Source organism: Simochromis diagramma, unplaced genomic scaffold (genome assembly GCF_900408965.1).
Source record: "Simochromis diagramma unplaced genomic scaffold, fSimDia1.1 OVJJ01000603.1, whole genome shotgun sequence".
NCBI classification, from domain to species: Eukaryota; Metazoa; Chordata; class Actinopteri; order Cichliformes; family Cichlidae; genus Simochromis; species Simochromis diagramma.
The window spans coordinates 1,265,095-1,281,520 of NW_024387414.1; positions in this window are offsets into that span (position 1 = coordinate 1,265,095).

Genomic DNA, 16,426 nt, shown 5'->3' on the forward strand with positions numbered 1-16,426 from the left:
ACTACAAACCAGTGAGCTGTGCAGTTCATTCAACAGCTGAACTGGGACGAAAGACGAAACGTCTGCAGAGCGTAATTATCTGAAAATAAAGAAAAATGTATGGAAGTTGGACCTGTGGCATCAGGGAAGAGCAAAGGGCAGGTGAAGAGGTCAAACACTGCAAATGGAGCAAACGAGACACTTTAACAGGACGTGGAAGGATCATCATCATCATCATCTTCTTATCTGTCTGTTCCAGCCGGCAGCCAAAGATAACAACATGAAGGATTTGACTTTCACCTGATCTCAGCTGACCTTGTGCCCATTTTTAGTTTAAGCAGCAAAGATGAAAGTCCTTGGTGCATGAATACGTTTAAAAACACATATAACGAGTCTTTATTTGGTTATTGGATCCTTTCGTTTTGTGGTCACCTGAGCAGAGGTCATCGTTGTTGTTGGAAGCAGAGCGAGGCTGCAGGGCTGCCTTCAGTCCCCAGACTGAAAACAGGGACATAAAATTAATTCTCTCGGTTTCATTCGCTTTGTCCTCGTTGCCTCGTTTATGACGATATTACCCAGCAAGAGCTTTTGTAAATGGAAATCTGAGAAATATCGATTGTTGAAACACTGCTGGATATAAACCTGATTCACATCCACAGCCATGCCAATTTATTCCACAAATACATAATTGTGTATGCAATATATGTTCACACAGTCAGTTCTTATTATTCACTGGTGTCCTGCCTCCTTCCTGTGAGTCCTCTCAGTCTACACATTACAAAGGCTGGCTCAATCATCAGGCCATAAAACTCTGTTAGAAAATATCTCTGACGAGCCTGTGTGCACATGAAGAGCCAAAGCTCACATGACAAGCAGAAGCTACGGATTACAAACTGACAGCACAGTCTGCAGCTCAGAGAAGCTCTCAGCTGATGTAGCAGCGCACTGTGAGATCCACAAAATCCCAAACCTGTTTTCCTCTGGCTGTAACCCCTCTGACCAGATTTAGACTCCACATTTTGAAGCTTCAGTTTTGGTACAGACTTCTTGGACGGTCAGTGACCTCACAGCATATTATTGGTCACATGATGTCATTAAAAATGATCCAACAGCACAAACACGGGGCTGAACTGTAAGTAACACAAACAGTTCAGCGTGCAGACAGCTAGCAGCTACAGCTGCCTGTGTCACCATCCACCTGTGAGTCAAAGAGGCCACGCCCCTAATAATTGATAAGCTTAATCCAGGTGAGTTACAGAAACATCCTCGTCCCGTACAGGTAAACATGTTTATTTCTGCTATAAAGTTTTAATATGGGAGTCTACAGGGACTGACTCACTGCTGCCTCTGCTGGACGTCAGAGGAACTGCAGGTTCGGGCGCTTCAGTGTTGGCTTAATTTTTCAGCTCAGAAGTCGACACTAAGCTGAAGAAGCGTTTTGCTAACCACCAAAAAACCCAAACAAAACAACAAAAACCATGTTTGTGCTGCTGAATAGTTCCTATTAAATACTCGACAGTATTCTTTCCTTTACTGCTAATACTACTACTACTGCTAATAAAAATATATTTTCTAAAATATCAAATCTTTGTGGCAGTTGGTGTCGTGCTGCTATCTTTAGGAGTTAATACTCCAGGAAAAAGCTGACAGTGAGGAAGGAGATTTTCAGAAAATAAAGACTTTGGGAATAGTTTGGACTCGCAGACCTGGGATTAAGCTGTGCAGCTACTTGTTAAGCTTTTTGAAGAAGCTGTACAGTAACATGGAGGTAATTCTGATGGGTATTAGCCCTCTGTTTTTATTGGTCCTACCTATCTCAAAGCAGCTCCAGTTGACACGCGAGGCAGCAGATAATAACTGCATTTTCATTTTGAGGAGCACTTCTTTTCAAATGGACAGTTTTTGCAGTGTAAGCAGCCGTGGCTGATAAAAACAGTGAAGCCTTCCACACATTATCCTGTCCCTGACACAGCAGGAGCAGAAAACCGATTCAGCTCCCTCTGATGCTCTCATCTCTCCCTCCCAACACTGAATGAAACTCCAGAATCACCTCAAAACTATCCAAAGATGAGATCTGAGGTACTACACTGGGTTACCTTCATTATGATCTCACAGTTCTCTGCTGCGTAGTAAAACTGTGATTTTAGGCCTGAATCTGGATCCAGCTTCAGCTTCCTGAAGCCTCTGCAAAGGTCCACTTTAAGGTCATCATGGGTGACATAACAGACAGCATTTTAAGTAGATCCAGTGAGACTGGATTTGCTGGCTTGTCCTTGTTCAGACATCATCCAGTGAGACACCTGCAAGGATGGGCTGGACTTCAGACCCGTTATTGTCTTTGACATCAGGGGCTGTCTGACCAACGACATACAGGTAACACGAACGACGTGCTCAGCCCTCAGTCAAGCTTCTGCCACACCTGTGAAATGAGAACACATGAACCTCAGGGAAACACGTCGATCAACCCAGGACTCCTGGCAGAGTTGTGGGAACGCTCTTTTGGAAGCGGGCCCACACAACAGACAACGACTGGCCCAAAGTCACATGACCAAACACACCTTTACAGGTGTCTCATTGGACTGTATTTTACTTCACATCTGTTTTTATTTAAACTGTTTTTGGAAAGCTTTTATGATGATGTCACAACCAAAAGCAACCGTTAGTTTTGATCAGTTTATAATCCAGTGAAAGATGTGCCGAGTGCCCCACGCTGAAGCTCGAACACGCGGCCCAACAGTCTTTAATGCTTTAATACTGTCTTCATCTGGGGATTTAATATAAAGGCAATATTAAATATAGTCGCTTCTCATTTCGTTTCCCTTCTCTCCGACACGCTGGCTGTATTTACTGTGTTTGCTGGGCCGTGAGATTGAATGTGAATAAATGCAGAGCGGAGACAGATAAACACATCGGCACACCGAGCAGTCACTCAGCTGAGCGGCAGCGTGGAGACGCAACCGTCTCCGTTTCCTACGAAAACCTTTCGTTTCCTCTCCAGATTCAGCTGCTCCAGGAGTTTATTAAGGAGGAAGTCTCCCTGACTCAGTGACACGCTGAACAAATGACACAAAACAAACCATTATTTTGTTATCAGGACACACAATCCACAAGTGTATCATCCATTAGACTGGAGAGCACCCCCGCGATTCATAGAGGTCGAAGCCACGTAACAAACTTTAAGATTAATACATTTTAAACAGGGGGCTCCTCCCCCCCGCACGGTCTTTATGAAGCGAAACATGAGCCACAGAGAACAATCAGTTTGTGTATCAGGATGTAAACATGTTTATTCCGCTGGAAGGTTTTAACATGGGGGTCTATGGCTCGCTGCTGCCTCTGCTGGACAGCAGAGGAACCGCAGCTTTTGGGACTTGCATGCTCTGTTGCTCATTTCTGAATCTAACGAATGATTTTCTGAGGAAACTGTTGTGTGACGTTCAGAGATGGGCAGTAACGCGTTACTGTAATCTGATTACTTTTTTCAAGTAACGAGTAAAGTAAGGGATTACTATTGCAAAAACGGTAATTAGTAGGGGTGCAACGATACACAAAATTCACGGTTCGGTTCGGTTCGATACTTTGGTGTCACGGTTCGATATTTTTTCGATACAAAAAAATGTTCATGCATTTTTAATTTGTCATTTATTAAAATTATAAATATATATTTTAACTCAAAAGTACAGTTTTTAAATTTAACCCTAACCCTTGTGCGTGTTTTTTATTTTGACAGCGAATGCGCACCTGCGGACCACTTATGTGCACCCCTGGTTATTTAGCTCGTCATATTGCAGCCACAGAAATTCTTTTGTCCATGAAACCATAAAGCTGCACTTTCTTTTTGCCTTATAGTCTGATTTGTCATAACTTCTCCGTTTTGTGGTAAGCTTTTCTTTGGCTGTCACTTCTTCACCCTGACCTGTCTTATTTGGCTCAGCAGAACTGAAATGCTTTTACACGCTCACTCACATAAGCTCAGCGATTCTCTGCGCGATCAACCTCTCACATGTTTAAGCTTGCTGCGGGAGATTTCACTTGTCATGTTTGCATAGTAAGCTAACGATTAATAAGACGATGTCAGAGGAATTGGTGCGCAAATTATCATCACTCACAGATCAGTGCTGTCGCTCTCTATACACAGTTCGCACGATTGCAAAGTGAAAGCAAAAACACAAGTGCAAATTCAAACGCGACTTCATTATGTCACATATTGACAGTGGCTCACCGATGCCAATGACATAATTACCCAGCTACATTTCTGAAAGAATGCAAAAGCATTGACATATATTTTTCCTTCCTACAATAGCCCGACGGGCAGGGAAGAGATAGATTTTGGTAACCCGACTGAAAAAATCGCTAGCTCCGGGACGTCGGGCTAGCGATATTGCAAGCCCTGTATCTGATTGAGGAATCACTCATCTTTGGAAAAAAGAGTTTATTACAGAGAAATGGCTCTTTCCAAAATAAAAGCTATACTATCTGCTTCTTCTGGGCTATATTCTCAGCAGCATAAGGAGAATCATGTGCTAACGGCTGTCTAAATGACTCGGCTAAAGTTAGTAGCATGCTTGCTTTTTTTTGTCTGCTTCCACTTGTCTTTGCACTAGGATGATGTCGGCGTAAATGTGCAGTCATATTCGTTGTGTTCCCACTAGTGCTTTCAGGTTAATCTCGTTGAAATGACCTTAACGCCACAACACGGCAAATCTCCGTTAACGAGCTACCGCCGATCGCTCCGTGCATGGGGCCAGACGGCAAACACGTTAACGAGCTAACTGCGCTAACACACTAGTTCACACCAATGTAATTGAGCATTGCATGGCACATCCAACATACTGTTTTACTTTAGTCCATGACTCGCTTACCTTCAGGGTCATACGTCACATGAAAACCAAAATAATTCCAAACGCCAGATCTGAATGTTGCAAGTAGAGCTTAACTTCTGTCTTGCTAGCTTGCCCTGCGCTCTTCCTTCTGACTATGCTGTCTGTGTTGAGCGCTCAGTGGATCTGCGCTCGACAGTGCAGCCTAGGCGGAGTAGTCGAACACAGATTCACTGAGCGCTCAACACAGACAGCATCGTCAGAAGGAAAATTGATAAAATAAATTACAAATGTTGTATTGTTCGATACATATGCGTACCGAACCGAAAGCACTGTATCGAACGGTTCAATATCGATACGAATATCGTTGCACCCCTAGTAATTAGATTACCGTTACTTTCCCGTAGGAACGCTGCGTTACTGCGTTACTAAAACCGTGAGTTTTTGCGAGAATGTCTCATGACAGTGACGTAAGCGAGTGCGCCGTTCGTGACAACAGCTGTGTGCAGATCAACAATGGATCATATATCGAGTGGGGAGAGAGTATGAGCGTGCAGCGTTTAAAGCGTGGAAGTACTGACCTTACTTTGAGTTTGATTCCATAAAAAGTGACAAAAACATTAGTGTCCGCTGTGCGTGGGAAGAAAACTTCTTTTTACAGCGAATAAAAACCCCTAAACTTCCAAACAAGCACCGAGTAGCTACGACGTAATGGGAAACTCACAGAGAAACTGCCGTATCCTTCCACTGACCGCGGCACACCTGCACCAGAGTAAACCTCCGCCTGCCCCACTCCTGCTTTACAGGTGAAAATAGAGCAACAGGACCGCTGAGTCTTTGACTTTATTTATTTTCTGCTGTGTTTTACTTGCATCTATTTGAAAGACTGAGTGTAAACACAAAAAATATTTTATTTTATGTGCTGGAATGTGCAGAAAATATGTTTAAATGTTAAACTAATTTCTTCCAGTCAGAGAATGTTGCATATAATTAAATTTTTGCTTGATGCATAAAGTTAAAAGATTAAAACTAATAAAACAAGTTTTAAAAAGAGACTTTTCCATTTGATTACATTTTGTATGATGGATTATGCAGCAAAAGTAGAATTGGGCTGAAAGATCTATCGCTTTATCACCTCTTCAGGTTGTAAATTGTGTTTTTAAAAAGTAACTAAGTAACTAAGTAATTAATTACTTTTGAAAATAAGTAATCAGTAAAGTAACAGGATTACTTTTTTGGGGAAGTAATCAGTAATTAGTTGCTGATTACTTTTTTCAAGTAACTTGACCAACACTGGTGACGTTACATCTCCTTTAAAATAAGTAGAACACGTGGAGACACTGGCTGCTATGTTTGAACGAGGGGACGATAAAGCTCTTAAAACAAACGGATGCAGACAGAGCAACCCCAAAACAAGAGTGGACGGTTTTAATACCGATTCCCTGAATAACGGAGGCCTGATTTAACCTAACAGGAGACATTAGACGCGATGAAGAATCTACCTGAGCTGCAGGTGAAAGAGAAGGACTCCTTTCAGTCAGTCACCTGGGCGATGTTTAGGAGAGGAGGGAGGAGACTTATGTGTATCGTGTGATTTCCACGGGTTAAAGACACCATGCACTCCTATGTCTGAGCAGAAATGTCAGCGGCGTTATATAACGGGCTCGGTTAGAGCTGTGATCGGCGCACTTTGCGCTCTGAGGGTATTTAAGTCAAAACCGTAATCCCCGTCACAGTGACGGGCACACTGGAGTAATTTACATCCATGAAACTGGCTCCGATTTTAGAGCCAAATGCAAAATGCAGGCATTGGCAAAATAAACAGAAAGTGAAGCTTTTCAATCACTGATCAATGAAAACAAGCTTAATAAACAGGGGGCGGGGCAAACTGTGTGTAGAGGCTGTAAATGAGCTGGTAACACTTTATAATACATAACAGTAATTATATTCACCCACACATATGTAGAGGTAGGCAGACCAGAGTAATGGGCAACAAATCAGGTGTGTACAGGAAACAAGGAAACACTTCTTCTTCTTCTTCTTTTTAATTTTAAAGGGTCACCAGCGAAAATAAAAACACTGATGAAGCCAAAGGAACCTGAGATTTATTGAACCTTTATAATAAAACGTCTGGTTGTCTCTCACTGTTCACTGATGTTTTCCTCCTCTCTGCCTTGTTTCACTATAAAGATAAAGGTTTCCTCCTTTATCTCTGAAACGGTTTAACTGAGGATGAAAGTTTAATAGGCCATTTACAGAAACTGGGTCATTGCAGCAGCAAATAATGGGACACAACAAGAAACAAGATCACACAGACGTCCTGTCTTTCGTTGCACAGAGTAAAATCCGAGGTGGGAACGTCAGATATTTGTGTCCGTGTCGCTCAGACATTAATGGAAACTGCTGACGGTGCTGCTGCAAACACAGGATGTTCGTTTGATGCAGTGTGATGTGACGGATGGCTCTGAAAGCGTCATATGGTGGCAGCACTGACATTTTCATTATCTGATCTCTCCCTTAGAGCAATACCTACACATCCCACGAAACAGTCTCACTGACACGGAGATGAAATCTGTCCCGTGCTCGTGTGCTGAGGCCCTGCAGCTGGGAGGAGATCTGCTTCGCTTAGCATAAAAGGTGGAGGCAGCAGGTAAAAGTAAGTCTGAGTGCACAAAATAAAGCTAATCACATCCTAACATCAGCTCTCTGCTCAACACAGACGACTCGCATTTAAAAGATGAGAGTCTCACGACAGAGATCAAAGTTACAGAAGATTCAACGCATGACAAAAACAAGATAATCCAGATTAATGCCAAGAGGAACATTACACATGTGAGTGAATAAAGTGCCGAGCTGCCGGAGAAGAAGACTGTGAGACGGGCTTTTGTGGACTGTTCTCTGAATGTGTTCATCAGACCATCTTTAACACCAAGAGATAAAATAATCAAGTGGCTGTTCTCCCAGCTGCTGCATGCTGATACTGGTCAGAAGAAGGCGTCAGTGGGGTGAGGAGCTACAAACGTGTCCTCTGGTGTGTGAACAGTCATCAGCCGGGCTTCATTTACCTGCATAAATCTAGATCTGATCAAGGTTATCACACTTCTGCAGGATCAAGGATTTGGATAAAGTACTTACACAAATAAATAGGTCCTGCAAACTCACAAGGCAACATTTCTTATCTTGATAATTAAATTACATTGAGATAAATACAAGTGTGTGATTTCATGCAGCCAGTATTAACAGATTTGGAGGGGAACTGGAGCAAACACCATTCTGCCACACAAATATCTACTTGATACTAATTTTGAACCATGAAGTTGTGACAGTGGGTTTAAACGTATTAAAAAGAGAGAAGGAGACACAGACGTGGGAAAGTGAGAGCTGAAGCGAAGACGTGAGCGAAGATGTGAGCGCGAGCAAGTCGGTGCCAGTGAGTGGAGGCTGCTCCGCAGCCAAGAACCCGCTTAATACATAAAACCTGCAGGTTAGCTAATGTCCAGCAGGGGCAGCAGTGAGTCAGTCCCCACAGACTGCCATGTTAAAACTTTCCAGCAGAAATAAACATGTTTACAGCCTGAGACACAAACTGTCTATCGAGAGGTAATTCCCCCCTTTGTAATTACTTCCTTTAGGTTTCTCTCTGGCCCCGCCCCTCCCTGAGCCTGGCTCTGCCAGAGGTTTCTTCCTGTTAGAAGGATCTACCTTACAATATAAAGCGCCTTGAGGCGACTGTTGTTGTGATTTGGCGCTGTAAAAATAATATCAACACCATCTCCATCCTTAATAATAATAATAATAATAATAATAATAATAAACTTTATTTATAAAGCACACTAAAAAACCAAGGGTATACCAAGGTGCTTGTCAAAATGAGATAAAAAAAAAAGGAGATGGGAGGGAAAAGAGAAAGGACCCGACGCGTATCAATTATAAAACAATGACAATCATAATACAAAAAAGTAGTTAACAAAGCATAACGGATAAAAATGTATCAACACACACCAAATATTAGCTAGGTGGAAAAGCAAGCTTAAATAAATACGTCTTCTCCTTCATCCTTCAATCCTTCATCACCCTAACCTGCTGCACATCCTTTCCAGCACCACCCTGTCAAGTCCTTCTCTCCTTCCTTGTAGCCCAGCCTCACATACACCTCACTAAAAGCCTTTCCTTTACATAACAGTATGTTTGCATTATTAGGGGCGTGGCCTCTTTGACTGACAGGTGGATGGTGACAACAGGGTGCTGCTAGCTGTCCTTCTATCTCTCATCACATTTCTGAGGGTGTTAAAAGTGAAAACTGTCCAAGCAAAGAAACTGTTTTCAGACCAACGACAGTAAAGTTTTCCTTAAATCCCACCAAAGTCTTCGAGCAGCCTGAACCACAGACTTGATGGATTTATGACTCTGCGCTGTCTTGTTGTTGTGAACAATTCACATCAGCTCCTGACATCCCCGAGTCTTTTTTACCATTTCTTTCTTGGCGTCAGGGTGATAAAGCCTCTTTGTTGTATGAATCATCAGTTTCTTTAGTTTCTATATTAAAAAAAAAACCTTTTCACACACTGATGTCAAAACTTTGTGTTACTGAGGACGGTGAGAGCGAAGGAGGCTGAGATTTCTTCGGGAGAGTGCTGTAATTGCAGCACTTTAGAGCTGCGCTGAGATGCAGCAATAAAGAGCATTGTGGTTAATTCATGCTACACACACACACACACACACAGATTTTATTGCTCTCTGGGAGAATGAGTCAGTCTGGTCAGGAGAGAAAAGCAGGGACGTAAACAAATAAATGACAGAGTGATGGAGGGATTGATAATGACCAGACTGGAGGAGGAGGAGGAGGTGAAGATGGAAAGAAGTGCAGCCTCTGACAGCGGACGTGTGGAGGAGGGCCGCGTCCTGCCAGGTTTGATTCCTGCGTGGCTTCAGAGTCAGCAGGATGAAGTGAAGTGAGCGGGGGAGGAAGAAGAGCGAGAAATTAGGGGAGTGGAAGAGGAAGGTGGAAAGGTCAGAGCTGTAATTAACCTTCAGAGTTGGCGGCGCTGCAGAATAAACAAACTTGGTGCCGCGCTGCTGCTTTGTTTAACCTTGCTGCCGTCTTGTTTGAGGCATTGCTGCAGGTGAGGACAAGTTTTCACATTTATGTCTTTATGTTTGAGCTGCAGGTCATTCATTTAGCATTAGTTTGCTAACAACACGTAACCTTTGTCGTGTGCATTTGAAGTAGCTGCTCCCTGAGAGCAGTGACCTGCACTGGTGTTTCTGTGAGTCTGTCTCATCTCTGTGGATGAACTTTGGTCCTCTCTTCTTCTCAGCGATGCTTCAGCTCGTTCGGGTTTGCAGCACTGGTTCATGCACAGCCTCTCAGTCTGGACCTTGGACCTCTGCAGCAGCTCCATTCTTTGCTGCTGTGCTGGTAGGTCCAAGCTTCAGCTGTGGGACAGACGGCCTCACACGGACTCTAGAGCACTTTGGTATACAGAGGAGCTCAGGAGTTGTTTGTTTCCTCCAAACGTGCTGCTGTGCATTATGGGAAAACACCTCACTTTGCTTTTTGGTTCCAGAAGTCTTTGTTTTGTTCTGATTCAGCGTTGCAAACCCAAACTGTGCTGCTCTGGTCCTTTATGGAGAAGAGGCTTTCTCCTGCAGACTTCCAAATAAGCCATACTTCAGTCTGTTTCTAATGCTGCTCTTATGAACTTTGACCTTTAACCTGCTGACTGAGGCCAGCAGAGTCTGAGCTCTTGGGTTTATCTCCACACTCTGACCTCACGATGAATTTGCTGGGATGTCCGATTGCGGCTCTGTGCTAACACACACCTGAATGCTCCAGAGCAGCAAACAGGTGCTCTCACCTGCTGACGATCATTTATTCATTTGATCAGCAGCACCTGGCTGCTTTCTGCCTGCTCGATTCAAATGGAAGCACGGATGGTTTAGTTAAATCTTCACAGGACGGCAGAGTCCTGTCAACATGTTTGTTTTTATGCGTTTTGTAGATGCATAAAACGTGATGTTCTAGCATTGGTCGTAACAAATGAAAGACTCGAGATGATGCAAGAGGAAGACTCAGAGTGTCTGTAGAAAACACAGCGCCAGTCCATCTACTAAATGTTACACCAAACATGAAGCTGTTGACCTGCTGGTGCCAAAATGGGTGACCTCTTCAGCGTGAGGCTGAGGATGGAGGTACAGCTGAGGCCTGCAGGACATTTAAATGATGGCGTGAGAAAACATCGACCCACAAAGTGAAACTGTCACCGGGAGCTTTTAGGCGCTCACCGCAGAGAGCACGTGTACGCTACGTTTCCCACACGCTGACATTAAAAACAAGCTAAAAGACCAAAGAAACAAAAAACGTTGTCTTCACTTCAAACACGAAGAGATAAATTTCATATACAACGGCCTCCATTACAGCTTCTCTGCGGCCGCTTCACTGTAATCACCGGGCTACGGTTTGGATGTCTGCTCTGAGCTTTCTGCCCATTATCCTGCCGCCCACACACACACACACACACACACACACACACACACACACACGGCCTCTGAGCACCTTTAAACATTGCTTCGGTCTCACAGGCTTCAGAGTGGTGATGTTTCTTTTATTTATCTGTTTATTTCTCACAGTAACAAACGGCTGAACAGGGCAGCCGGCGCCATCTGTTACTGTTGAGGCTGATAGCTGCTCTAATGGGCTGGGACTGAGGTCCATTCTGCTCTCTCTCACACACACACACACACACACACACACACACACACACACACACACACACACACTCTTGTCAGTCGTAAATGTAAAATCCATAGTGTTAATGAAGCACAAACAACATCCGACGGTGTTTATTGGTAACATAACTGCTGATAAGTTCCTTCTTTCCTATCTCGTCTATTGATTTTCATGTGTAAGAGTTTGGTTTTGTCTCATTTTCTCCCTGATGCTTGCCTCCTTGCCTCCTTGCATCCTTGCCTCCTTGCCTCCTTGCATCCTTGCATTAAAAAAGCTCAGAAAGCTGTTTGTTGACTGTTCTTCATCAGAGGAGAGGAACCACACAGTCTGATGGGAGTTCGTGGAAACCAGGAAGTTTAATCTCCTGATTCATGTCCTTGGTCACTCACCTCCCCCTGTACTTTTTTTGTCTATGTGAACATGATTACTTCACAGTTCAGTCTCACACACGATAACTTCTTTCCACGTTTACCACAAAAACATTTTCCCAGGTCATCGACAGAGTTTTTCTCCATCACACTGATGACAGTTGTTTTCACTGCACCAAGGTTAGCGTTTAGCACTAAAACCTACTTGGTTAGATTCATTTCACAGTTTACAGATGGCTGATGTGGGATTGTAGCAGGTTATCCTGCCGCCTCCTCGTGTGCAGTCACATGGTGTTCACTGTTTAGCTGTTTCCTGTTTTATTTTGGTAACTTTGCTCTCGTGCGTTTGGTACTGAGTTGAAAGCACAGCAGGGAGGCCAGTCTCACTGAGCCCTGGAGCTTCCTGAATAAAGAAGAGTGACACGAACACCTGCAGAGTGAAAAACCAGGAGCTGGTTGGATCTCCTGAGTGAGGCGATCTGATGATCAGAGATCAGAAACCCCTGGGCTGCAGTCGAACAGTCAATAATCAAAAACGCCATCATGCTTACTTTAAAACATGAGCTCTCACCATATTGCTTGGTGCAGACTGCATGAAAGAGGAAACCAGTGAAAATATAATGTCGTTACTGCGGTTTAAAAACAAGACTAAAGCTTCGCAGTGACAACGATGAAGCCTGCTAGGAACACATTTCTTTTTCCCGCTGAAGAAAATAACCACGTTGACTCTACCTTCATTCAACCTCTGAACGCAAATTAAACTCTGAAAGCTGCTCAGAATCAGGACACAACCAGTAAACACAAACTGTCATCATTTTATTCTGACTAACTGCATTTATAGAGCACCTTCCTAAACCCAGGCAGGAAGCACTTTAGAAGATTAAGATCTGAACAGAGTAACATTTCTATGTTTTTAAATGATGGTGCTTTGTTTCCATGAGGTTTGATGGTGAACCACTGTGAAGCAGGTTTAGGACACTTCACTCAGTCAGGAAACATCGAGATCAAAAGTGACCAGCCCTGCTTTCAGGCACACCTTTCAGCATATCAACCAAGAGAACATTTAACGATCTCTGAACGCAGCACAACGTTTTGATCCCAAAGTCCAAAAAGACAAACGAGCAAAAATGTGTCCTTCAAGACTTTAAACAAGAACTCTAAGCAACTGAAACCCTGAAGAATGGGACAGTGCAAACGGTTTAAGTGAGGCACGAACAGTTTAAAGAGTGAACTTCACAAACCCTGTGAATCTGTAAAGCATCAGGCGAGAGTTTGAAGCTCGTTGGCTGGTAGGCAGCCACAGTCGTGTGGACTTTGTCTCGATGTCTTCTGTGTCTTTATGTTATTTCAGACTCATGATGCTGAGACCTGGACTCTGCTGGGCCGCGCCATCTGTTCTTGTGGCTGTTCGAGTTCATTATGAATACATTTGGGATGGATCAAATGCCTTCCTAATGGCAGTGCTTAAGGATAAGACTCAAACATCAGAAGGCTCTCTGCCCACTCCTCTATATGCAGCATCAGGAAACACAGCAGGAGATATCACAGCTATGCCGATGATGCTCAGTTAAGTATGTTTAATTAGTTTAAAATAATACATTTTGCCAAAAAGTAAGAATGATTTGATTGAGTGTTAACTTTTATTTTGAACCAAGTTTTAAAGTCTTCAAACCTGCAGTTCCTCTAATGTCCAGCAGAGGCTCCAGCAGCGAGTCCACATAGATGTAACATAGATGTTCTTGGTGGGCGGAGTCCATCTCACAAAGGAGATTTGTCTGGTCCACTGCTGCTGCTGGATCTGGCTCCTCGTGTTGCTCTGTCGTCTTTCCACCACAGGTCATATTCTCTTTACTTCTGACACCACCTGTCAGCTGGGTCGAGTGGCCGTGAAGGCAGACACCCAACACAAGAACCAAAGAGTCAGGATGACCTTTCAGAAGTGGATTCATGCACCGCGTGATCCAGAAACCTTCCACGTCACCATCCTACAGCCAGGAAGCAGCAGAGGTGAAAGTAAGAGGCTGAAGAGTCTTTCTGTGACGTTTGGCTGACAGCTATCATTTATACTTGTTAACATGCATGTAATTTAACCAAAAGAATTTGTTGTATGTTAATATAGATCTGTGCTTGTATTCTGTAGGCGTAGCCATGAGGTGCACGCCGACGCCGAGCGCGCCCACAAACACGCACGGATAACAACCACTTATTTAACTCTGATATCCTGATAATGAATAGAGGTCCTCCAGTTACTGCCTGTTTACTTTAATGCAGTATAAGCATGCACTGAGTTATTGAGCGGAGGTGATGGAGGCTCGCCGTTACATTTGGTCTGATCAGTTTCACTTTGAGACACAACAAGCAGCTGTGCCGACACACCAGCACACACATGTGAGGGCTCACAGTGCAGTCGTGTCTCATAACTTCACTGTAAATCAAACCAATCGAGACCGCCGCAGCGACTTCTCTGCTCCATTACAGAAACACTCAGCCTGACCTTTCATGACCTCAAATATACAGAGAGGCCTCGAGGCTTCATTCACAGGCTTTAAAACACTCTATTAACAGGCTGCGAGTGATTCATAACTCCAACACGATGGATAAAATAATACATCAATATTTCTTGCTTTCAGTGGAATTGATTTAAAAGTCAGTCCTGTCAGCTGAATAAGAGCACAGAATCAGATTCATCGCTTCAAGTCAGAATAAAGGTCTTCAATTAGCTGCAGACATGAGAAGCAGTTACAGATGTCTGTTTAACTCCACCTCCGTCCCCAAACTGATGAAATCTGCAGACCCACTTTAAGTTTGTCTCTACTTTTCATACGGCAGACTAGAGAACAGGTGATCTCAGGTGCAGACGGAGACTCGAGAGGCCAAACTCATTTATTAGAAAGTGCAGGAGGATGTGGGAGGAGGGCTGAGCAGCGGAGAGCCAGAGGCGGCGGCTGGGCTGTCGACTGTGGGAGCCAAAGCAGAGGGAGGCGAGGCTGGCTGGCAGGTGGAGAGCGTGAGGGTGAGGTTGGGCTGGATGGATGGAGGCCCAGAGGATGAGCGAGGCAAGCTGGCTGGCAGCAGAGACGAGCGGATCCACAAAGAGCAGGAGAGGGGCCGGACACCGAGCTGGCACAGCGGAGCATGAGAGCAGGTCTTGATTACTGAGATGAGATGCAGCTGGTGAGGCAGGAAGAGGGAGAGCTGGTCGGGCTGACCCAGAATGGGACGCTCCTGAACAACCTTTATAGACACTTCCTGCAGCTGAGGAACCTTTAAAGGCTCGCTGTGTAACTGCACGTGTCAGAGGAATTTTACTGAAAACATATTCAGTGATTTTGTAAAATAACTGGTCAGTCAGAATTTGATTGGTACAGAACCAACAAAGCAGGAAAAGGTTTATAAAATGATCAAAATCAGCTGGTGGGGAAGCTCATCATTAATTTGTGACACGACTGCATCTGAAGAGATCATCACAGGAATGAAGGACGGCTGCAGAGCCGCTGGACTCGGGAACACGTGTGAACAACGTCCCTGCTCGGGGGGGTGGGGGCATTAATGCTGAACCACATCTCCAGGTTTAGGAGCAACACAAGCTGCCATCCTGGTGTCTTCTCGGGGAAGGCCTTGCAGTTTGCAGTCTGATGCGACTCCCACAGGAACACTACAAGAACATTGTCTGTGATAATATTACAGCTGCAAATCAGGGATGCTCTCTCGCTTTGTGTGGTTATCTAAACCCTGCACCCACCTTCGCCTTATCAGTTTTTCTTATTGCACGCTCTCATGCGTAGCTGCGTAGATGACAAATGGTAGAAATGACTTTCACAGAGCAGGAGTGTGCGCCCAAATTGATTCTCTCAAACAGAAATGTGTTTTCAGCGAGCTGCAGCAGGAACAGCGAGCGTTGGAAGTGGAACAGAGGCTGTGATTGGCTGCCAAACAGAGATTCATACAGCAGCTTTTATTTGGAGGGGGGCAGCGAGGCGATGTGGTTACTGTAAGCCTGACAGGTGTGGTCCCATCGGGGGCGACTGGTTGGCCTCGACCGTGGGGGGGCCTGAGGCAAAGAAGTACATCAGTCTGACACCACCCACCCGCAGCACCCACATCACCATAAAAATGTGTTCAGCCACAGAAAAAGGCCGTCTGCTCAGTGGCAGTTTGAGGGTTTATTCTGTAGCTGTCATCTGAAAATGTGCAAACCCCCAGAGTTATGTGTTTTTATTATCAGGTTTCATTTCAGTTCTTTTGTTTCCTTTCAGTTTCTATCGTGTGTTTGCTCGTTTCGTTAAAGATGTTTGGTTTTAGCGTTGGTTTTAGACGTTTATACAGGGTGGGCCATTTATATGGATACACCGTAACAACATGGGAATGGTTGGTGATATTAAAGTCCTGTTTGTGGCACATTAGTATATGTGAGGGGGCAAACTCCTCAAGATGGGTGGTGACCATGGTGGCCAGGGTTCCAAACCAGGGGCGGAGTAAGACGACCAAACGGTTTCTGTTCACGGACGTAACCATTTCCACAGGAAGTT